Below are 24,307 nucleotides of genomic sequence, written 5' to 3' on the forward strand. Positions count from 1 at the left end.
GTATTCTCCCCCAGAGCAAAGAGCAGGCTTAGAAGACTGAGATAGTATTCTCCCCCAGAGCAAAGAGCAGGCATGCTTATTGCCCATTGTAAAATACTCAGGTCCGTCAAGAAATACTCCCATGTAGCAAATCTGCACATGTACCCTCTGTATCTAAAATAAAAGTTGAAATTTAAAAGAATACTTATGTTTGCTAAACTCTGCTGCATGTTCAGGTACTATCTAATCCTTTTCACATTGCTCTTTGAGAACTGGGGCTTTGGGAACTAGCTACAAGGTAGCAACATAATCCCTCTATTATAGTGAGTATGATTGAAGGGTCTGGTAATAAACTAATGGCCCAGGTCCTGCCTCAGAGTGATGGGAGAACCACAAGTTGTCATTTTCCCACTCCTAAATGAATAATTATAATAGACATACTGAGTAGCTGGCAAATCCTCCGCAATGATTCCTTGGTCTGTGGGAATTAAAACTGCTTTCCTACCCACCCCAAAACAGTGAATTACAACAATTTTGTGTCCCATGGGGACTGGCAGGGATTATAGTTGCCTTTAAATATCTAAAGAATGCATAATTAGTGATTCCTACCATATTCTCTTTACACCAGACAAATCCTGAAGGATGAGAGTGAACTGTGCTAAACATGTTATCTTTGCCAGAGCAGAATTACTGGCCTGTGGTGTAAAGTATGCTGCCAGTGACCTGGTCATAGATCGTTTTCCAGTCCTGTCTGGAAGATAGTCAGAAATAGTTTACATTCACTTGGGATGGAGAAGAGTAATATATTTTTAATCTTACTCCAGAGCTATCTTACCTTTCTCCTCTGTCATAATATAGTAAAGGAAGCTGGACTATGGAGATGACCAGCAGAACATCACATTAGTCCATTCAATTAATGATAAGTCAATTGGACCAGCTGAGCAACAAGTACATTAAAGGCTTTGTTAAGGCCCCGCATTCCAGAAAGGGAAGAAATAAACACTGTGATGATTCAGAGACTTGTCCTCATCAATATAGGCTATAATACTCCAGTGGTCTGAAGCATGTTGGGGCATCCTCTCAGAAATAAAGAACAAGTTATGATATGTTGTACCTCACACCATACAGAAGAAATTACAATGACTGATAGGCTACTTCAAGATATCAAAGCAGTATATTCCCAGGCTGGAAAAAATGATTCTAACGGATTTACCAGGTGATAAGAAAGGCTGCCAGCATTGACTGAGAAATGGCATAGGAAGGTTTCTACAGCAGACGTACCCATAGTACAAGGAACTTGGCTGCTTGAGCTACATCACCCAGAAGCCTCTTTAGTTTTAGACGTATCATCTGTGGGCAAAGGTGCATGTATTTCTGGAAATCTTCTCTTAGGAAAAATGTATCTTTAAAAAATGAGTACTAGGAGGAAGAGAGGTATGCCAAAAAACAAAAACAAAAACAAAAACAAAAACAAAAAAAACAAAAGAAGGAAGAGTATCTAATACCTAGATGTTTCTCACAGTATTATTTTTATTACAAAAAAATTAAAACAACTTAAATGCCAAGGAAAATAATGGTGAAGCAAATTACTGTATTCAGACTTTGGAATACTATATAGAAATAATAATGATGTTCAGGGAAAATGCTCGTCTGTGTGTAACTCTATGTATACTGTAGGTACATAAATCAACATCATCGTATTTGTGATAGTAGCAAATACATCAAAAATTCATTAATTTTGGTAAATAATGTATTTAGAGCACAGTGTCTAGACACTGTCAATACAATGTCCATGAAAGCAGAGCTTTTCTGTATTCTTTTCCATGTTCTCAAACCTTAAATAGTGCCTGACATATTTTAGGATCTCAATAAATATTTATTAAGTTATTTAATTGAGTATGACAGCATTTGAGGTAGTTTTTGTCTCTAATTTTCTTTAAAATGCTTTATCATAGACAATAAGATATAATTGTGTGTATGTTAGTTTTTATATATAACCCAAAGACATTTAGTCAACAATTAAGGTATCCTAATTAGAAATACTCATTCCAGAGGTGATTAGTTAATATTGAAAGACACTGATTATGAATCTAGACTTCAGAGGTGTCTATACCAGTGTTTCAGATATCAATGTATGATTTATCATTATTGAGTTCATTAACATAGGGACATTTTGTGGACATTTCTTGCTGTTGAAATGAGTGATATTCTAAATATGTTGACTAGCTAGGAGTTATTTTATACATACCTACAAACTTGCTTGAGTGGCATATTTGAATCTGGAAAGCCCAATCATCTAATGCCTTTGGATCAATACTTTAGATTTCATTATCCCTTCCAACTATGATAGCTGATCCTTCCCTTGGAATATCGTTAACATCATAGTCTCTGAGTGACACTTCCAAGAAAGCATCTGTGGGATTATGTACAGATAAAGAACTGGCACCCCTGATTGCCACGGGATGCTTGTATGTTTGGCAGAAATCAGTCTGAGCCTTGCCTTTACTGCTGTGGGTCCCCCGACAGAGAAGTAGCAGGAGAGGAGTACTAACTATTGCAGGTCACTGCTATTCACCAAAAAGAACCTGGTAATTGTCAAGACCAGTATTCGATTAGGTCCAGCAGGGATTGACAAATACCATTGTTATCCCCATTTTATAATGAGAAATCTAAGGATTACAGAAATAAGTAATTTATCAATGTGATAAAAACTAGATAGAGAAAGAACTGGAATGGAAATCTGAGTGTCATTCTAATATCCCTTTCTGTGTACTTAGAGCAGGTAAAAAAAAAAAAAAAAAGATACTAAAATGTATTATTTTAACCATGGGAGAAAAAAAAAACCGCCAAAGCAAAAATTGTTCATTATGAAAAAAATAAAATAAAAATGACTAATAGTCTGTGGGATCATGATAGTCTGTTTCTCTTCCTACTTTTCTGTACTAGACAAATTTCTGCATCTAGGCCTGTATACATTTATAAATAAAAAAAACTCCAGAACGTTATTTGATTTCTTTTTTAAATATTTCTGGCTAAAGCAAACTGTTCTCTGAATGTTTCTCAAAATAGGATATGTAGAGATAAAAATACCTTCATAGGCCAAACAAAGTTCTTCATGTGTCATATTCCTAAAATATGTTTATGCTGTGGATACAGAAGTTTGACATCCAAAGAATCTCAGCCAATGCATTATATTCCTATTATGTGTATTTTTAAATTTTCTATAATCTATTTTGTAACAACAGAATATTGGTTTTATTGACTAAAATAAAGTGTTATCATTATTTCAAAGCCACATCAGAAGAAATGTTGAAAAGGAATAGAAATATATCAAATTTTTAATGTTCTACTTTAACTTTCCTTTTGCATAGTTTATGTGAATTTAATAATAAAATGCATTGCAAACTTTGCGAAGCATAGCCTGGATGAAAGAGGAGGTTGTACTTATGTTTCCTTGTTAATAATGGGAGAGCTCTAGTATGCTTCACTTGTATTCTGTCTTGAGTTTTTCAAGCTGATGAATTGGAATATGATAAATACCTATATGACTCACTCTATAGATGAACAACTTTAGTATAGTGATACTCATTTTCTGAAATTGTTTTCAGTAGAGCAGTTGTTCACTGAGTTTTGTATTAAGTTACCTGTCAATGTGTAAGATATTTTAAAATGTTGGTTTCTCATGCTGCTAAGAAAAAAAGTAAGCCAATTTGTTGGAAGGATTTTGTTTGTAAAGTAAGAGGTGGCAGGATAACAAACTCTTTGCCTTTCTGATTCTTCTATCTACACCTACATATGTGTATAACTTTTATGTTTAAGTAATATTTTTGATCGTTTTTACTTATTTCAATAAGTATAATGCCTAAATTTTGAGACATATTCTGATCTTGGTAACAAAAAACAAAACTAACAAGGTTATGCCAATTGCTAGAATTGCACTGTACTATCCAGGCGGTGTCATCTGGATTATTTCTATTTCTTCAATACAAAAGTAAAACAGTACACTGATGTGTTATTGACCTAATATATTAACAGGTGTATGAAGCCTTGTGTGTTTGTGATGATGTAGGGGTGGGCACTGGAGCAGATCATTTAAAGCTGACAGAGAAATGGATAAAATTTCTTTGAGCACTGCCAAGCAGAGACTGTAACCTCAGTGGTGTTCCAACTGACTGATGAAGAGGGGAGGTCTGGCTAAGATGGATCACTGATCTCCACCAGAGGTTAGATTCCAAAGATATTTTTTTTTTCTTTTAACTCATCTGTATTTGTTACAACTTTAAACAGAATGTGACTCGAGCACTACATTTCCATCCACATGACTGGCTCTGAGTTATTTTTGAACAGCTTATGATATGCTTAGGCAGGCTAATTACTGCTCCTCCAAACAATACTTTTCTTTGGAAAACAAGCCCTATGGAGAGTTCCATCAAGTTGCTTCAGTTTAACCTATTTCTAGAGGACTAGTACATGCAGAATTGGCAACTACAGGGGATGAAAAGCTCAGAAAGTAGATCCTACAAGATATAACAAATACTTTTCTTCTAAATATCAAGGTATAGCTTGGGAACACTTCGATAACAAGATTTGGTCTACTAAGGAATCTGGCTTGAGCGTTAAACACTTTAGACCACAAAGTTAACATGTTACATACATCTTACAACACACATTACCTCGATCTGTTAATGTAAGCCAATGTGAAACTAAAAAAGCATTACTAGCTCTGCTTTACTGCCTAAAGTATCACAGCATCGCTTAGTCGACAGGAATCTTTATCTTCCCCTTAAAGTAGTTGTTGTCATGCCATACAGACTTTTTAATGTTAACAAAAATAGAGAAAAACATGAGGCCCTTTATGTTCCTTGTTAGTTGTATTCCTAGGTATTTTATTCTCTTTGTAGCAATTGCGAATGGAAGTTCGTTCTTGATTTGGCTCTCTTTAAGTCTGTTATTGGTGTATAAGAATGCATGTGATTTTTGCACATTGATTTTGTATCCTGAGACTTTGCTGAAGTTGCTTATCAGTTTCAGGAGCTTTTGGGCTGAGACAATGGGGTCTTCTAGATATACAATCATGTCGTCTGCAAATAGAGGCAATTTGATTTCCTCCTTTCCTATTTGAATACGCTTTATTTCTTTTACTTGCCTGATTGCTCTGGCTAGAACTTCTAGTACTATATTGAATAAAAGTGGTGAGAGAGGGCAACCTTGTCTAGTGCCGGATTTCAAAGGGAATGCTTCCAGTTTTTGCCCGTTCAGTATGATATTGGCTGTTGGTTTGTTGTAAATAGCTTTTATTATTTTGAGATACGTTCCATCAATACCTAGCTTATTGAGGGTTTTTAGCATAAAGGGCTGTTGAATTTTGTCAAAGGCCTTCTCTGCATCAATTGAGATAATCATGTGGTTTTTGTCTTTGTTTCTGTTTACGTGGTGAATTACGTTTATAGGCTTGCGTACGTTGAACCAGCCTTGCATCCCTGGGATGAAGCCTGCTTGATCATGGTGGATAAGCTTTTTGATGTGCTGTTGCAATCGGCTTGTCAGTATTTTATTGAAGATTTTTGTATCTATGTTCATCATGGATATTGGCTTGAAGATATTTTTTTAAGCCACCTGTTCTAGAACATAGAAATACAAGCCAGGGGGAAGGCAGTCTTTGGTCTAAGTGAAAAATATGTACTGGACTGCCTAGGATACTAAACAGTTTTTCATCATTAAATAGAGCATCTAGTTTAGAAACTCTTCCATATAAAGCAAACATTATCTTCTCAATATTGTCATAGAACACTTAGGGTACATTAAAAGGCTGCCTTAATACTTTTTTAATGTAAAAACAAACAGGGACTTTTATTTTATAGTATAAGTTTTTATATTATAATGAAATTTGGCTAATTTTTGCTTAAATAATTATAGAAAAAAGTCATGGTCTTTTATTTTTTTAATTTTTGTTGGTACATAGTAAATGTTCCTATTTATGAGGTCCATGAGATGTTTTGATATAGTCATACAGTGCATACTAATCACATCATGTAAAATGTGGGCATCCGTCTCCTCAAGCATTTATCTTTTGTGCTACAAACAATCCAATTATACGCTTAGTGATTTCAAAATGTACAATTAAATTATTATTGGCTATAGTCACCCTGCCGTGCTATCAAACACTAGGTCTTATTCATTCTTTCTAACTATATTTTGCACCCATTGACCAACCCCGCCTCACCCCCAACCCCGCACTACTCTTTCCAGCCTCTGGTAACCACCTTCGCAGGAGTTCAATTGTTTTGATTACAGGTGTGAGCCACCGCGCCTGGCCCGTGGTTATTTTATATGCAAGTGATGTAATTTTACAGAATCAGCACAAACCTATAGAATGACATGTTTAGAATGTTTGATGCAAACATTGAAATGAACAAAGAAAAAAAGCCAATACACAAAAATCTGAGTGAGGAATGATGCAAATTCCAACTATTGACTGTGTTTAGAGAGATGGCATTTTTGAAAACATTATACAGATATATTTCAATTCTAGGCAACAGTAATTGCTTATTCTGGAGAACTAAGATTGCTTCTATTTGACCTAAAGCTCTTCTCTCATTAAAGCTGTAGCAATCTTAACTTTAGGAAGAATATGGAAAATCCAAAGAACAAAAAATTAATTGATTTTTAGAGTATAGAGTAATTTTTAAATATAATTATATAATTTTATATAATATTTAAGGAAAAGGGTAGATTTTTAAAATTTAAATGTATTTTTAAGATTAAAAATGCATATATAAGTATTTATAGGTTTTATATTCACATGGTTCAAAATCCAAGAAGTATAAAAGAATATCTGGTAAAAATTCTCCTTTCCTCTTCTGAACCTTATTCACCTACTTTTCTGCACAGACAACCAATGTTATTGGTTTGGGTGTAATTCTACAGATATATCTCAGGGATCTGACAAATCAGTCCATAACGAGCCACTTCACTATTTTTTATGCATTCATAATATTCTTTTATATGAATTTACTATAATTTGTATTTAATCCCATGTTGATGAGCATTTGGTTTATCCAATCTTTTACTATTACAAATGGTCCTGCAGTGAATAACCTCATAAAAAGGCCATTTTGTGAGAGCATGATTTTACTTGTAGTATAAATTCCTAAAGTTGGGCTTGCTGTTCAAGGCCATGTATATTTAAAATTTGTTAAATATTACCCTCTATAGAGGCGGCACTAATATACATTCCCAACTGGAAATACATCAGAATTCCTCAAACTAGACTTTTTAGGGTCTGTTAAAATTCTGGAAAGGAGAGGGGTGAGACAATGGAAATATCACTATCAGTCAAACAGAGTATCACTTGCCTGGTCATTTTCTGCAGAGAAGACTAGTCTCCAGAGAATTCCGTTTGACATGGCTCTGCATTCCACATGACATGGTGGCAGAGGCCACCATGAGAGTGAGAGGCTCCTGGGCTGTGGGTTTGAGGACAGCTTAGAAGGGTGAAAGAAGCACCTGAGAGTTTCTGGGCCTACACAGGGCTTGGAAATGCTGAGGGAGCAGTGGAAGAGAAGAAAACTGGGTTTAGGACCAGGAGCCACAGAGGGCAGAGACCTTGAATCAGCAGGGGCAACCAAATCCGATATTATTAATAATAAGTTCTTACCCACACGACCAGATATGACCTTACAGATAGCTGTGTAGAATGTCTTTTCATAAGCCAAGCAAGGGAGAGAGAGAGAGAGGCTGTAGCAGGTTGAGACACCCTGGCCAGAAACCAACTGGGACTGACATTCATCCCCTCCCTAATGTCAGTAAAGTATATAAACTTGTATCATACCTGGAGGTAGAAGAAGGACCCTGTGACCTCTTGCTTCACCATCATCTCCTCTTGGATATGTTTTTTCCCCCAGTTTGTCCAATTCCTTTACCTTGGATCTTTTATTTTTCGGTTGCCTTAGGTAATTTATTCCTAGTTGCAAACTACAAGATCTTATGTAAATATAAGCATCTAATGTAAACTAATAGAAACCTAAAGAGACTCATAAAAAGTGGGGAAACTCACATGAACTCCCAGGAACTAGGCCGGGATATAAAACCAGCAGCAGTGCACCCAGCCAAAACGTCCAGTAGAAACCACAGTCACCATAGCTCCTCAGTAGATTCCTGATGCTGGGCAGAGGAGGTGAGAAACTCTGCCACAGCTATTCCAGAAGAACCAGGGGCCTCTGCCTCCACACCTGCTCATCTGGAAATACTTCTCCTTGTGACTGCCAGCTGCCTTTGTGGCTCACTTTCACACTCAACTCACACAAGACTTGATGGGACCAGGCCACATGTGGAGCTTTACTTGGAAACGTGGCTGGGAAATGACTTTGTTAGGTTTTTGGTCTATGGTACAAGAGGACTAACATAATATGTGTCAGAATGGATGTTGCATGAACCAAATGAGAGCATCTGCTTCACCCCGTGTTTCAGCTGTGTCCTTTACATTGAAGAGTGTCACATGCATATGTGCCCAGTCTCCGATCTATATTTTCAACTTCCTGCTAGACAGAGAAAATGACTTGCTCAGAGTGTGGAAGCAACACCTCTTTTGAAATAACATAATTTTTTTCCTTTTTTTTTTAAGTGATTCTTTCTAAACAAGCCTTGTCTTCTATATTTAGCATCCTTAGCTGAGATCCCTAGATACATGTTCTCACCACCATGTCTTGAGATTTTATTTTGAACAGGTCTTCTGGATGTGCAGTCTTTCTACTGAATACCTCAGTGGCATGATTATTATGTTTCAGCTGCAAATTAGTGAAAGAATAAAAAAAATTTTTAAGACACTTTGATTCTGAACCAGCAAATGAAACACAAGATGATTAACTATCCAGTGCTCTCCTTCCCACTAAACACAGATGTATGTCTCGCTGTGTTTTTTCTGTGAAGGATTTACAACTTGGAAGTCTCTTGATAACACACACAGCAGCGACTGTCACCTGATCAGATTACTTTTCTAGAATACCCTGTTCACAGTCCTGTAAGTCATTTCTTGGTTTACCATGTAACTTTGCTTCTTGTTCTGTTTCCTCACTCTTTTCATTGATAAGTGTACAAACGTCCCTTATATCTATCATTTACTGTTCTGCTGTCTTATCTGGTACAAACAAGAGTATCTGCCTCACCCTACATTTTAACAGTGAACTTTAGATAGTAGAGTTCCGCATTTACATGTATCTGAGCCTCAAATCTGCGTTTTCAGCTTCCTGCTTCTGATTTTCATTCAGTGGTTCAGTTGCTTCAAATTAATTTTTACACACACATTTTTTATACACAAAAGGGGGGAAGTGAACACGTGGCTACAGTAAAAGTAATCTTGTATGATTGGTGAGTAAACGTGAGCTTTGCTCGTGTCCTGAGGGTTAGACTATAGATTTCCAGAGTCAGTTTGCCGAAAAACACGATTAAGAGAACCAGCAGGAAAGGTTTTCATCTGAGCATATGTGGAAATGCCTTTAGATGCAAGAAATGTAGCAGCTTGTGTTAGTGAATGCTATGAGTATCTTTGTCTCTTAGGAGACAGTAGTGTATTTTAAAACACCAAATAGGGCTAAATCAGAGGTTTAGGGGACACAAAGTAAAGGCTAGTAGTGGTGATTATAAAAGGTTGACTTTTCAGAAAAGAAAAGAAAACATTTTGTATCTTTTCTTACTTAAAAGAAAACATTTCGTATCTTTTCTTACTGACTGTAGTTTTGGAAAGCTTATTTAAACAACTCCATTGGCATTTTGCCTGTATCTGAAATAATACTTTATGAAACATGGAGGCACTCCCTTTTAAAAGTCTTCTTGGCTAAAATGTGCTTCTGTTTTGTCTATTTAGTAAACTTTGTAAGAAATTATTTAAGGCTTTGGGGCATTAGGAATGGTGCATTATTTCATTTTCATGAAACAAGTCTTTTAAAAGAATAGACCTTGAGTAACGACCACTTTTTTTTTATAAGTGGAAATGCCCCTTTCTCCTTATGCATAGAAGTTTGCTGTTTAAAGCTACAAGGGTGAATTATTTTATTTATTTATTTTCACTAGGAATTGCTCCTTCAAGAGCCAATATTGATTCTTTTGTTAGGCAGAAAGTCATTTTGAAAAAATTTGTTCCTTCTTTTTCTTTAAGAGGAGCATTTTAAATGCATGCCCCTGTACTTTCTGATAAATCACTGTCTACTTAATTCTCCACGTCATTTCATACTTTTTGTGTGTGTGGTAATGATGAGATAGAAAAGGAATTTGAAGATTACTCTTGTGTCAAATTTTATGATTTTTTCCTAAGAGTTTTGGGTAAAGATATTTTGCACAAAACAGTATAGCTGTGAATAAATAAGTTGTAAAAGAGATTTTCAGTTGAAGGCTTTTCACTTAATGAAACAATGGCATCCTGTATCTATCTTGTATTTACTTAGGAATAATAGAAAACAATATTTCTCTCTAACACATAAGAGAACTTTATATTGACTATAATAAAATGATTATGCATTTAATTATAAATGTTTACTTCATACACTGAATAATTATATATTTCCAAAGTTATTAACTTTCAGCCCCATTTAGAGGGGAGAAACAGATTTAGGGTGCATCTCCTGCACCTACCCATAACGTTCTCCTCTCTAACCCATACTTTGTAAGTGGTCTTCGCTAGCTTAATGGTACACATATGGTGACATCTCTAATTTTTAAAAATGCAATCACTTGTACTCCTCATATAATAGATTTCCAAAAGGCTCATTATCCTTTTCTGTTCCTCAAATCTATCAAGAACTGGCTTACTCAATTCAAGAAAGCCAATCTTGCTTCCAAATGACTCAAGGAAAGGCAACGGTAGAAACCCATCAATCCATTAAGCAGTTGGCCCCAATTTGAAGATACCATTGCTTCTGGTGTTACCACACTGTGTCGCTGTTAAAACTAGTTATATGCAACGTAATATATCCTTGTCCACTCCTACAACAATGCTTGTGTTAATCAGACCCATGACTAGACAGAATTGTATCATTTTGGACTTCCAAGGTTAAAATTATGTTATTTTTACTTTGAAGTAAAAGCTATTGGTATCCTATTTTCCTTTTAACAAGGCTGGTGCACCTACCCCACAGCTGTTATGAGTATTGATGGCTAAGCTCTCACAGCCTTAGTTTTCTTTAAGTACTGACTTTGTGAAAACAGGAGCTTCTTGTTTGGGAAGTTATACTTGCACTTTTCAACTCAGGAAAAACCCACAGTAATCACTGGCCGATATTAGAATGAGGAAAGCTAGCCCCCTTTCCTCAAGATGAGCCAATTCTGAAGCTGGCACAGAGCCTGGAACATAATAGAGGTTCAGTAATCACATTTTGAATGATTGAATAAATAGGTAGACACCTGAATATACATTATGGTACATGCAAAGCAAATATTTTCTTTTTTGATCTCTAAGTTGTAAATCATGGTAAAAAAGATTTTCCCACTCAAAACGAATAAAGGATTTTGCTCATGGCTTTTTCAAGTACTTATTAAGATTTCTCTTCTTATGGTCAATACACACTTGAGTTTTTCACTATTTTGGCTAACATAGGTCCACCACCTTAGCTTTATATTTAGACTGCTGTGACCTCCAAATTTGGAGCCAGCTTATGTACAACATAAATTGACAGATTTTTAATTTTTTTTTACTGGAGGTAAAATGAGAGCACTAGTGGCTAGCGGCAGATATGGTTTGTCATATCACAACTCCTCCAGAAAAGAATAGAATTTCAGTGAAGATCAATTTGAGCCCAAAATAATCCCAATTTTAAGAAGGGGAGGGAGGCCAAAGTAGGAACTTTTTAGGTAGAGGGAATAGCATTATATTGGCTCTGAGTTGGGGAGGAGCTACAGATTGAGAGCCTGAAGAAGGCCGTGGCAATTAGTGGAGATGATAAGAAGCTCCAGATGAAATGTGTAAAACAAGCAGGAGTCAAACTATACAAAGCCAAAGTCTGGAGCTTACACGAGTGTATTTGAATCTTGTAAAGATCATTCCTGCTGTTTTGCAAAGAATGAACTAGAGCAAGAAGGAGTAGTAAAAGGTAACTGAGATTTGGAGCGTGAGCTGGCCATAAAAACAAAGACAAGAGAAGAAGCAGTCTAAGAGGAGAGTGGTAAGTACATTTTGGGGCGCATGATGTTTGTGGGGTCTGTGAAATGTCCAGGCAACTTGAAATGTGTGGCTAGAATTCAGAAGAAGACAGAAATTTGGAGCCACCTGATAGATATTATCCTATGCTAGCAATGAGGTGGAATAAGTTCCACCAAAGAGAGAACATAGAGAAAAGTCTTTACACATACTCTTTGGAATCTTTTGTAAGCAATTGTAGATTGGGGTTTCTGTGCCATTCCTTATATGAATCAGTGATAATGTCTGAATACTTACTTTTCAGCTTTCCAATTTAAACAGAAGGATAAAATGATTGTTTTAGGGTGCTTGCAGTTTGCAACATGATTAGAAATTAAATAGTATATTTATGAAATGTGAATCTTTTGAGAAATGCAGAAAGTAGGTCAGATAAAATAAATATTGTACAAATAAGCACATACAATAGGCAATTCCAAAGCATCCTGACTTTGTATAGCAAGCCATCAACCCTCTAATACTTTTGGCAAGAAGAGAGGAGGCTAGGGCCAAATGAAAATTGTAAAGAACAGATGGCTGTCCTCAGGTGACAAATGTTTAACATGAGGCATACAGGAGTTTCCCAGGAGGTTGGAAAGACCTTAATGACTGAAAATTTATTTTCACTTTCTCTGCTTCAATGAAAGGGAGTACAAACTTCCCAGCCTCCTCAGGCAGTTTATTTTTATAGCTATGCCTTTGAAGACAAAATATTGATCTGCGCTATCTTGACAAGGTGGAAGAGGGCTGCAAGGCAGAGTCACCAAACTTTCTCTGTTCAGGTGGCCCCCAGTGTTTATTGTTCCACAGCATCCCAGGCCAAACAAAATATCTGACACTTCAGTACAGTAAATAGGTGCAAACAACTTTTAAAAAGTATTTATGTTCTAGCAAATTATTAATAGTAGCTGCTTAAAAATAATACATGCAAATTTAAAGAGAAAATATTGTATGTCATTCTTGAATAAACACAATTGCTTCCTAAAGAGAAGCATGGACTCATTGGACGCTGCACAGCTTCTCAAACCTCAGAGTCAATTTGGACACCACTACCCTCACTTCCTGTTTCATATTCCTTTTTGTGCAGTCCTTGCTTTTTATTACATCATCTGTGAAAAAAACCCAGCTTCTAAAAGATATGATGGTATGCGGAGGAATGGTGTGCAGTCTGTGAATTACCTTCAGCTTGTAATCAATTCATGGAACATTTGACAGGTGCTAAAGACCACTGTGCTTCCCTTAAAAATATAAAGCATCTCACAGTCCTCTCTATGGATTTTCTGCATCACCTTGAGGTGCTTTGGGACACAGTTGGGGAGCTGAAGGTTTATAGAGTTTGTGGGTGATCAGAAAACAAAATGGGATCAGGGAACAGACAAACATTTAGGGGATTATCTCTTTGACTAACCATTCGAATTCCTCACTATAAAAACCTAAGTTTCATTGAGGTCTTAAGAGGCCTTATTATTTGCTCCCAGTTATGCATCAACACACGTTTGCATGATTTCTTTTCTAAATAATGGAATTGGTTTTCAGAATAAAGCTATAACCTTTTATCCCAAGATACCATCAATTTCTTGAGTTAAAAAAAAGGTCAGGCTATGTTACTACTTCAGTGGGCAGAATTCCAAAATCATATAGGTCTGACAAGGTGTAATTTGTTTTCCTCTTGGAGTATATTGAACTGTTTCTTTGACACTGTGTTAAAGGACACAGTGTCAGAGCAATTATCTATTAGAGGGGACAGGAAATGACTGCATTTAATCACTAGCAAGCCTAGATATTTTATTAGACAAATGAAATATTAGGTTCCTACATCACCTTAATTGTGCCCCAAATTGGTCTCAAAATTAAATTCTTGTTTCCTGTCTCTTACTGCTTAACTTGCTTTTTTATTTTTTTACTGCTATTACAACATATTCATTGTAAGTTATAATTTTTCAGCTGTCTATAGTAAAATAACCATTGAGTAGAACAAGATTACCTTTAGCTCCTAGGACAATTATGAAGAAAACTTATCTCTCTTTTCACATTTTTCTCAGAATCAATCTGATTCTAGAATGTGTCATCTGTGAAAGGAAGAAGAAAAAAATTACAGTACTTTTTTTTCTAGTGTTTATTGTGTGCTATGTAGTTTACCAGCCTTAATGAATTTGGAGTTCACAAAAACTCTGTGAGTAGATAGAACAGTCTTTTTTCTTTTCTTACTGATGAGTAAAACGCTCCTCAGAATTAGTAAGTGTTAGAGTAGGAATATAAACACTGCCATCCATGTTCTTTTTACTACATTCTATCTTCCCTCTCTAGGACACTAGGACAATGCAACCAGACAATGCAGAGCCCACATCTCGTCTGTGTCCATCCATTTCAGTATCAAAAACAGGACCAAGCCAAGTTAGAGTTAGCGTTAGGGCCTTCGATGGGGAATGTTCCACCAGCTAATGTGCAGAGAAATCGTTCATGGTGTGTTTCCTTAGATTCCTGAGTTGAGATCATGAGGCTTACAAACTTTTAAAAACTTTGCCAAGAAGTCCAAAGAAACATGGTCCAAAGAAACATGGTCCAAAGAAACATTGGTACTAGGAGAGACCACAGAGATTAGTTTAATTCCATGTTATAGATAAGGAAAGAAGTACCAGAGTAGTTTAGTCACTATATCAAATTGGTGAGGAGCTGCGTTAGAACCAAGGTCACCTGACACCAAATCTAGAGTTCTTTCTACTATGTCATGAAGCCTTTTTTCCATCATGTGTTTTTTTCTTAATTAAACAACACAGCAACGTATATTCATTATAGAAACTTCTCTTAAGCCTTCTGCTAAATGTCTAACCACATATATTCATATACATTTTATTATTTTAATTTTTAAGGGTAGTATATATATTTATGGGGTACATGAAATAATTTAATACAGGCATACCATATGTAATCATCACATCTGAGTAAATGGAGTATCCACCTCAAGCATTTATCATTTATCTGTGTTACAAACATTCTAATTCTATTTTAAAATTATTTTAAAATGTACAATAAATTATCATTTACTTAATCTGTTGTGCTATCAAATACTAGTTCTTTTTATTTTATCTAACTATATTTTTGCACTCCTTAACAAATCCCACTTCCTGTCCAATTATCCTTCCTAGCCTCTGGTAACCATTGTTCTACTTTATCTCCCTGAGTGCAATGTTTTAAATTTTAGCTTCCACAGTAAGTGAGAACACACAAAATATGTGTTTCTGGGCCTGGCTTATTTTATTTAACATAATATCCTCCAGTTCCATCCATGTTGTTGCAAATGACTGGATCTCATTTTTTCATGGCAGAATAATACTCCATTGGGAATATGTTTATGTGCCATTTTTTCTTTATCCATTCATCTGTTGATGAATACTTAAGTTGCTTTCAAATCTTGGCTGTTGTTAATGGTGCTGCAATAAACACAGGAGTGCAGATATCTCTTTGATATACTGATGTCCTTTATTTTGGGTATATACCTAGCAGTGGGCTTGATGAATCATATGGTAGTTCTATCTTTAGTTTTTGGAGAAACCTCCATACTATTTTCTATACTGGCTGTACTAATTTACATTTCACCAACAGTGTGTAAGGGGTCCCTTTTCTCTACATCTTCATGAGCATTTAATATTGGCTGTCTTTTCAATAAAACCAGTTTTAACTGTGGTGTGGTGAGGTGCTTTCTCATTGTAGTTTTCATTTGGATTTTTCCAGTGATCAATGATGTTGAGCACATTTTCCTGTATCTGCCATTTGTAAGTCTTTTGCGAAGTGTCTGTTCAGATTTTTGCCCATTTTTAAATTAGATTATTAGATTTTTTCCTGCAGAGTTGTTTGAGCTCCTTGTATATTCTGGTTATTAATTCCTTGTTAGATAGTTCAAAAATGTTTTCTCCCATTCTTCAGATTATCTCTTTACTTTTATATCATTTCCTATGTGGTGCAGAAACTTATGAACTTGATATGATCCCATTTGTCTGTTTTTGCTTTGGTTACCTGTTCTTGTGGGGGATTATAGAATAAACCTTTGACCAGACCAATTTCTGGGAGACTTCCCCAGTGTTTTGTTTTTTTGGTAGTTTCAGAGTTTAAGATCTTATATCTAAGCCATTAATCCATTTTTATTTGATTTTTGTATTTGATGAGAGAAAGGAGTCTATTGTTATTCTGCATATGCATATCAGTTTTTAAAACACCATTTATTGAAGAGACTATTCTTTCCCCAATGTATGTTCTTGACATCATTCTCTAAAATGAATTCATTGTAGGTGTATAAATTTATTTCTGTGTTCTCTATTCTGTTCCACTGGCTTATGTGTCTGTTTTTGTGCCAGGGCCATGTTGGTTTTGTTATTATAGCTCTGTATTATAATTTGAAGTCAAGTAATATGATTACTCCAGTTTTGATCTATTTGCTCAGGATAGCTCTGGCTGTTCTGTGTTTTTTGTGGTTCCATATACAGTTTAGGATTACTTTCTCTATTTCTGTGAAGAATGTCATTGGAATTTTTATAGAGATTGCATTGCATCTCTAGATTGCTTTGGGTAGCATAGGCATTTTAACAACATTGATTTTTGCAATTCATGAACATAAAATATCTTTCCATTTTTGTTGTCCTCTTCAATTTATTGCATCAAGGTTTCTAGTTTTTGTTGTAGAGTTTTTTTTTTTTTTTTTTTTTAGTTATTCCATTAGGTTTATTCCTAGGTATTTTATTTGTAGCTATTATAAATGGGATTACTTTCTTGATTTCTTTGTCAGATTGTTTGCTGTTGGCATATAGAAATGCTACTTATTTTTGTATGTTGATTTTGTATCCTGAAACTTTACTGAAGCTATCTATGATTTCTAATAGTTTTTGGTGAAGTCTTTAGATTTTTTCAAATATAAGATAATATAATCTGCAAACAAGAATAATTTGAATTATTCCTTTTTGTTTTGGATGCCCTTTCTTTCTTTTTTCTGATTGCTTTAGTTAGGGCTTCCAGTACAATTTTAAATGACATTGGCGAGGGTGGATATCCTTGTTATGTTCAAGATATTAGAGGAAAGGCTTTCGGTTTTTTCCTCATTCAGTATTATACTAGTTGTGAATCTCTCATGTATAGCTTTTGTTATGTTGAGGTATGCTTCTTCTATACTAAGTGTTTTGGTATTGGGGTAATACTGCCTTCATAGAATGAGTTTAGAAGTATTCTCCCATCTTCTATATTTCAGAATAGTTGAAGTAGGGTTGATATTAGGTTTTTTTTGTTTGTTTTTTTTAAATGGTTGGTAAAATTCAACAGTGAAGCCATTGGGTCCCAGGCTTTTCTTTGCTGGGAGACTATTTTATTATTACTTAGCTGTCATTACTTATTATTGGCCTATTCAGATTTTGGGTTTCTTCATGGTTCAACCTTGGTAGGTTGTATGTGTCTAGGGGTTTAGCCATTTATTCTAGGCTTTCCAATTTATTGGCATTTAGTTACTCATAGTAGACTCTAATAATCCTTTGAATTTCTCTGCTATCATTTGTAATATATCCTTTTTTAAGAAAAAAAAAAATCTCTGATGTTATTTCTTTGAGTCTTCTCTCTTTTTTCTTAGCCTGCCTGTAGCTTTGCGGTATTTGTTCTCTTTTCGAAGCTCCAGCTTTTTGTTTCATTAATCTTTTGTATTGTTTCCTCGTTTCAATCCACTTGTTTCTACTCTGATCTTGATTATTTCTTCTCCTACTTTTGGGTTTGGTTTGCTGTTGCTTTTCTAGTTAAGATGCGTCATTATAAATATATTTTTGAGGCTTTTCCTTCTTTTTAATGTAGGCACTAATAGCTATAAACTTCTCTCTGAGTGTAAGTTTTGCTGTGTCCCATAGCTTTTAATGTGTTGTGTTTGCATTTTCATTTGTTTCAAAACATTTTAACATTTTCTTTTTAATTTCTCCATTGTCCTACTGGTCATTTGGGAGTGTGTTTTTCAATTTTCATGTATTTGCACAGTTTTCAAATTTCCTCTTGTTATTGAATTTTAGTTTTAGTAAACTGTGGTCAGAGAAGATACTTGATATGACTTCACTTTAAAAAAATTTTCAAGACTTGTTTTGTTAATATAACGTATGGTTTATCCTTGAGAATGAGCCATATGCAAAGAAGAAGAATGTGTATTCTTCAGCCATTGGATTAAATGCTCTGCAAGTATCTATTAGATACATTTGGTCCATAGTTAAGATTAAGTCTGATATTTCTTTGTTGATTTTCTGTCTGCATAATCTGTTCCTTGCTGAAAGTGGGGTATTAGTCTCCATCTTTTATTGTATTAGAGTCTATCTCTCTCTTTTGCTCTAATAAGCACTATCATATCTCTGGGTGCTCCAGTGTTGAGTGTATATATATTTGCAATTGTCATATTATCTTGCTGAATTGACCCCTTATCATTATATACCTATCTTCTTTGTCTCTTTTTATAGTTTTTTTTTCTTGAAATCTATTTTTCTGATATAAGTATAGTTACTCCTACTCTTTTTTTTTACTCTTTTTACTTTTTTTTTTTTTTGGTTTCTATTTGCATGGAATATCTTTTTGCATCTTTTTAATTTTGAGTTTAGGTGTCTTTCTAGGTGAAGCATATTTCTTATAGGAAACAGATCACTGAGTCTTGTTTTTTAATCTATTCTGCTATTCTACGTCATTTGATGGAGAGTGTAGTTTATTTACATTCAATGCTATTATTGATAAGTAAGGACTCACCCTAGCCATTTTGTTATTTACTTTTTGATTGTTTTGTGGTCTTTTCTTTCTTTCTTCCTGCCTGTATTCCTTTTTGAGAAAGTAACTTTCTCTGGTTATGTGTTTTAATTTCTTACTTGTTTATTTTTTTGTGTAGCTGTTGTAGGTTTTTGGTTTCTGGTTACCATAACACTTGCAAATAACATCATATAACCCATCATTTTAAACTGTTGACAAGTTAACACTGATTGTAAAAAGAAACAAACCAACAAACAAGCAAAAAATAAAATGCTACTCTTTAGATTCATTCCCAATTTTAACTTTTTGTTGTTTCTACTTATATCTTATTATACTGTCTATTCTTTGAAAAGTTGCTGTAGTTATTATTCTTGATAGGTCCATCTTTTAGTCTTTTTACTCAAGATACGAGTGATTTTCACAGCAGAATTATAGTGTTATAATATTCTGAGTATCTGTGTGCTTACTATTACCAGTGATTATTTTACCTTAAGATCACTTATTATTTCTTAATGTCCTCTATTTTTTTTTTTAAACTGAGGAACTCCCTTTAGCATTTCTTGTAGGACAAGTCTGGTATTGATGAATACCTCAGTTTTTGTTTGTATGGGTAAGTATTTTTCCTTCATGTTTGAAGGATATTTTCACAGGATAAATATTCTAAAATAGAAGTTTATTCCTTCAGCCCTTTAAATATGTGATATTCTTTTCTGGCTTGTAAGGTTTCCACTGAAAAGTCTGCTGTGAGATGTATTGGAGCCTCTTTGTATGTTGTTTCTTTATCTTGTTGCTTTTAGGATCCTTTCTTTATCCTTGGCCTTTGGGAATTTGATCATTCAATGTCTCGAAGTAGTTTTATGTAGGTTAAATCTGCTTGGTGTTCTCTAACCTTCTTGTACTTGAATATCAGTATCTTTCTCTAGATTTGGAAAGTTCCCTGTTATTATTCCTTTGAATACATGTTTTACCCTGATGTTTCTCTCTACTTCCACTTTAAGACAAACAACTCTTAGATTTTCCCCTTTGAGATTATTTTCTAGATTTTGTAGGTATGGTTCTATATTTGGTCTATTTTGCAAAGGCATAAATACCTGAGACTGGGTAGTTTATAAAGAAAAGAGGTTTAACTGGCTAATAATTCTGCTGGCTTTACAGGAAGCATGATGCTAGGATCTTCTCAGCTTCTAGGGGGGCCTCAGGAAGATTACAATCATGGTGAAAGGTAAAGTGGAAGCAGGCACATCACATGATGAAAGCAGGAGCAAGTAAGAGAGAGTGAGAGACGGTAGGTGCCACACACTTTTAAATGACCAAATCTTGCAAAAACTCAGTCTCACGAAGATAGCACTTAGCCACGAGAGATCCTCCCCCATGATCCAAACACCTACCACTTGGCCCCATCTGCAATATTGGGGATTGCAATTCAACATGAGATTTGGACAGGGACAACTATCCAAACTATGTCACCTTTGTATTCTTAAATTCTTTTTTCTTTTTTCTCCTTTGAATGTGCATCTTCAAATAGCCTGCCTTCAAGCTCACTAATTCTTTCTTCTGCTTGATCAATTCTGCTGTTGAGAGGCTCTGATGAATTCTTCGATTTGCCAATTAAACTTTTCAGCTCCAGGATTTCTGCTTGACTTTTAAAAATTATTTCAATTTCCTTGTTAAATGTATCTAAGATACTTATTAATACTTCCTTTTCTGTGTTTCCTTGAATTTCATTGAGCTTTATCAAAAAAGCCATTTTGAATTCTCTGTTGGAAAGGTCACATATTTCTGTAACTCCAGGATTGGTCACTGGTGCCCTAGTTAGTTTGGTGAGTTCATGTTTTCCTGGATGGTCTTGATGCTTGTAGATGTTTATCAATGTCTGGGCAACCGAGAGTTAGATATTTATTGTAGTCTTTGCAGTCTGTGCTTGTTTGTATCTGCCCTTCTTGGGAAGGCTTTTCAAGTATTTAAAGGGAATTGAGTGTTCTGCTCTAAGTCTTCTGTCACTGCAGCCATGTCTGTCTACATTAGGGGGCATCCCAAGCCCAGTAACACTATGAATCTTGTAGATTCATAGAGGTACCACCTTGGTAGTCTTAGGTAAAATCTGAGAAAATTCTCTAGATTAACAGGCCGAGACTCTTACTCACTTTCCTTATTTCTCCCCAGTTGAATGAGCCTCTCTCTTTGTGCTGAGCTGCCTGGAGCTGGGGAGAGGTGATACAAGCACTCCTGTGGCCATCACACGGGTACTGTGCTGGGTCTGACCTAAAGCCAGTACAGCACTAGGGGGTCTTGCCCAAGGTCTGTGACTCCACAGCCTTGTTACCACCAATGTTCACTCAAAGACCAAGGGCTCCTCCATCAGCAGGTGATAAACCCAGTCAGGCTTGTGTCACTCCTTTCAGGAAAGGGAGCTCGCCCTAGGCCGAGGATGGGACCAGAGATGCCATCTGGGAGATAAGGCCCAGTTTCAGGAACCTGAGGAATCTACTTTGTGCCCTTTTCTACTGTGGCTGAGTTAGCACCCAAGTCATGGGACAAAGTTCTTCCCACACTTACCTCACCTTTCCTCAAGCAGAAAGAGTCTCTCCCCATGGCCACTAGGGAAAAAGTGAGTACTGCCTGGCTACCACTGATGTTCACCCAGTGCTCAAGGGTTCTTCAGTAAGCCTGTGGTAAATGATGCCAGGCCTAGGTCCCTACTTTCAGGGAAGTCGGCTCCCCTCTGGCCCTGGGTGGGTTCAGAAATGCCCTCCAGGAGCCAAAGCCTAGAATAAGAGACTCCAGGAACCCACTTCTTGCTTTAACCCCCTGTGGCCCAGCTGGTACCCAGGCTGCAAGACGAAGTACCCATTACTCATCCCTCTTCTTCCTCAAGCAGAAAGAGTCTCTCCCATGACCACCACAGCTGAGAATGTTCTGGGTCACGACTGAAGCCAGAGTGGTACTGATCTCACCCAAGGCCTGCAGCAAGTACTATCTGGCTACTGTTGATGTTTATTCAAAGCCCAAGTACTCTTAGTCAGCAGTTGCTGGATCCTACCAGAACTGGTTCCTTTTCTGGGGCAGAAGGAAACCCCAGAAGGCAATAGGTTCCCTTCTGGTCCAAGGTATGTCTAGACATGTCATTGGGAGCTAGGGCCTGGAATGTGGGCCTCAGGACTCTGTATGGTATCCTATTCAGCTGTGGCTGAGCTGGTATCCAAGTTTTAAAAGAAAGTCATTTTTACTCTTCCTTCTCTCTGTAGAGGGAAGGAGTCTCTTCCAGAACTGCAAACCATACTGTCTGGGGTTGGGGGAGGGGTGACACAAGCACTCCATTTCCATCTTATGCAATGCATCACTAGGTCACGTGCGCCCCAGGTCCACCGGTTCCAAGCCTTGCAAGCGCAAAGACTTGCCCAGGAATTGCAGTCCTTGTGGCCTACACTGCCTTCCATGTGCATTTAGAATCCCATAGCACTTTAGTCTGCAGAGGTGCGGCTAGCTGGAACTCAGGTTCTAGCTGCTGAGATGGATGATTCCTCTCTGGTAGGACTGGTCTAAATGCTCCCTCCATAGGTGCCAGATGAATCCTGCCCTGGTTGCTTTCCACTGTGACAGGCAATACTAAGTTCAATGCAAAGTTTTGCAGTCACTATGCTCTCCCTCCCTGAATCACACAAATTCTCTCTCCACACCAGGTGACTGCTGCTGGAGAATGGGAGAGGGGTGGTGTCACAGTTCAAGACTGTCTTTCCTACCCACTTCACTGCCTCTTCCCTTGGTATGATGTTACAACCAGGTTCTGTGATTGTTCATCTGACTTTTGAATCTTATGGAGGGGCTTTTCTGCGTGGATAGCTGTTCGGTGTGGTGTTTCTGCAGGAAAAGTGATCACTGGAGGACTGCGTTTGGCCATTTTTCTCTGTATATCTCGTGTACATTTTAACAATGTGACTCAACTATGTATGGTAGTTTTTTTTAACAATTCTTTTACTCAATATTTTGTAAGTATCTTTTCACGTAAATAAATGTCTATATCATAATTTTTGATATAGTAGCATAGTAGGATGTATGAAAAACTTTGTTGTGGATGTTTATGTTCTTCCTAATTTGTTGCTGTTATAAATAATATTCCCATAAACCTCTCATTATATATGAGATATACAGCTATCATATACTGTATTGTATATATTGTATATAGTCTCAGGTACAATACATATACAGCTATCTATCTATTTGCATACTGTCCAATTAATTTCTCAGGATATGTTCCTAGAAGTACAAATCCAAGAATAAAGCATGTGTATTTCTCAGGACTCTCTAGAAATATAACCAACAGGATGTGTATACACATACACATACACCCGTGTGTATACACACAATTTGTGTGTACACATAGAATGTATACATGTCATGTGTGTGTATATATGTAAAGAGATTTATTATAAATAATTGGCTTATTCAATTATGGAAGCTGACAAGTCCCAAAATCTTCATGGTGATTCAGCATGTTGGAGATCCAGGAGAGCCAATAGTGTAGGTTCTAGCCTGAGTCTAAGGGCCTGAGAACCAGGAGAACCAATGTAGTTCCATCTGAAGGCTGGCAGGCTCAAGATCCATTAAGGCTAGATGTTTCAATTTGGGTCCGAAAGCAAGCAAAAAAAATGATGTTCCAGTTTGAAGGTGATCAGACCAAAGGAATTCTTTCTTTCTCAGAGGAAGATCAGCTTTTTTGTTCTCGTCACTTATTGGATGAGGCCCACACACATTGAGGATGGTAATCTGCTTTACTCAGTTTAGCAATTTAAATGTTAATCTCATCCAACATCACCCTCACTGAAATATCTAGAATAATGTTTGTTTAAACATCTGAGCAACCTGTGGCCCGGTCAATTGACACATGAAATGAACCATCACTGCATGTGAACAATTTTAAGGTTTCTGATTTGTATTTCCAAGTTGGCTTCTGGAAGTTCTATAGTAATTCAAAAGTCACAAACCAGCAGGAGTGTGTTCACTGTTCCTCATCCTGGCGAACACTAATATCATCTAATTCTTTGTCAATATACAACCAATCCTCATTATTCATAAATTCTGCATTCTTGAATTTACCTACTCATTAAAATGTATTTGAAACCCCAGAGCACTTTCCTGGTCATTCATGAGCCTTCAGAGTGGCAAAAAATTTGACACATTTCCAACTAAAGCTGAACAAAGCAACACTCTGCCTTCTTGTCTCAACTTTCTTACTGTAAACAAGCATCTCTTTTAGGTCAATTTGTGCCAAAATTTTTGTATTTTTGTGCTTTTGTTGGTGGTTTTGCTGTTTAAAATAGCCCCCAATCCCAGGGCTAAAGAGCTGTCTAGTATTCCTATGTGTAAGAAAGCTGTAATGCCTCTTCTGGAGAAAATACATATGTCCAGTAAACTTCATTCAGG

The 24,307-nt window shown here is 36.3% G+C and overlaps 1 long non-coding RNA gene across 1 annotated transcript; it reads left to right on the forward strand.

Moving 5' to 3' along the window:
• Nucleotides 1-6,259: 6,259 nt before the first annotated feature.
• LOC116538739 lies at nucleotides 6,260-16,697 on the forward strand. The gene is made up of 3 exons (XR_004263773.1): nucleotides 6,260-6,273; nucleotides 7,723-7,725; nucleotides 16,520-16,697. It is a non-coding gene; the product is annotated as an uncharacterized LOC116538739 (long non-coding RNA).
• The last annotated feature ends 7,610 nt before the right edge of the window (nucleotides 16,698-24,307 follow it).

Source organism: Sapajus apella, unplaced genomic scaffold (assembly GCF_009761245.1).
Source record: "Sapajus apella isolate SASKATOON/1434 unplaced genomic scaffold, GSC_monkey_1.0 scaffold4, whole genome shotgun sequence".
Classification (NCBI taxonomy): domain Eukaryota; kingdom Metazoa; phylum Chordata; class Mammalia; order Primates; family Cebidae; genus Sapajus; species Sapajus apella.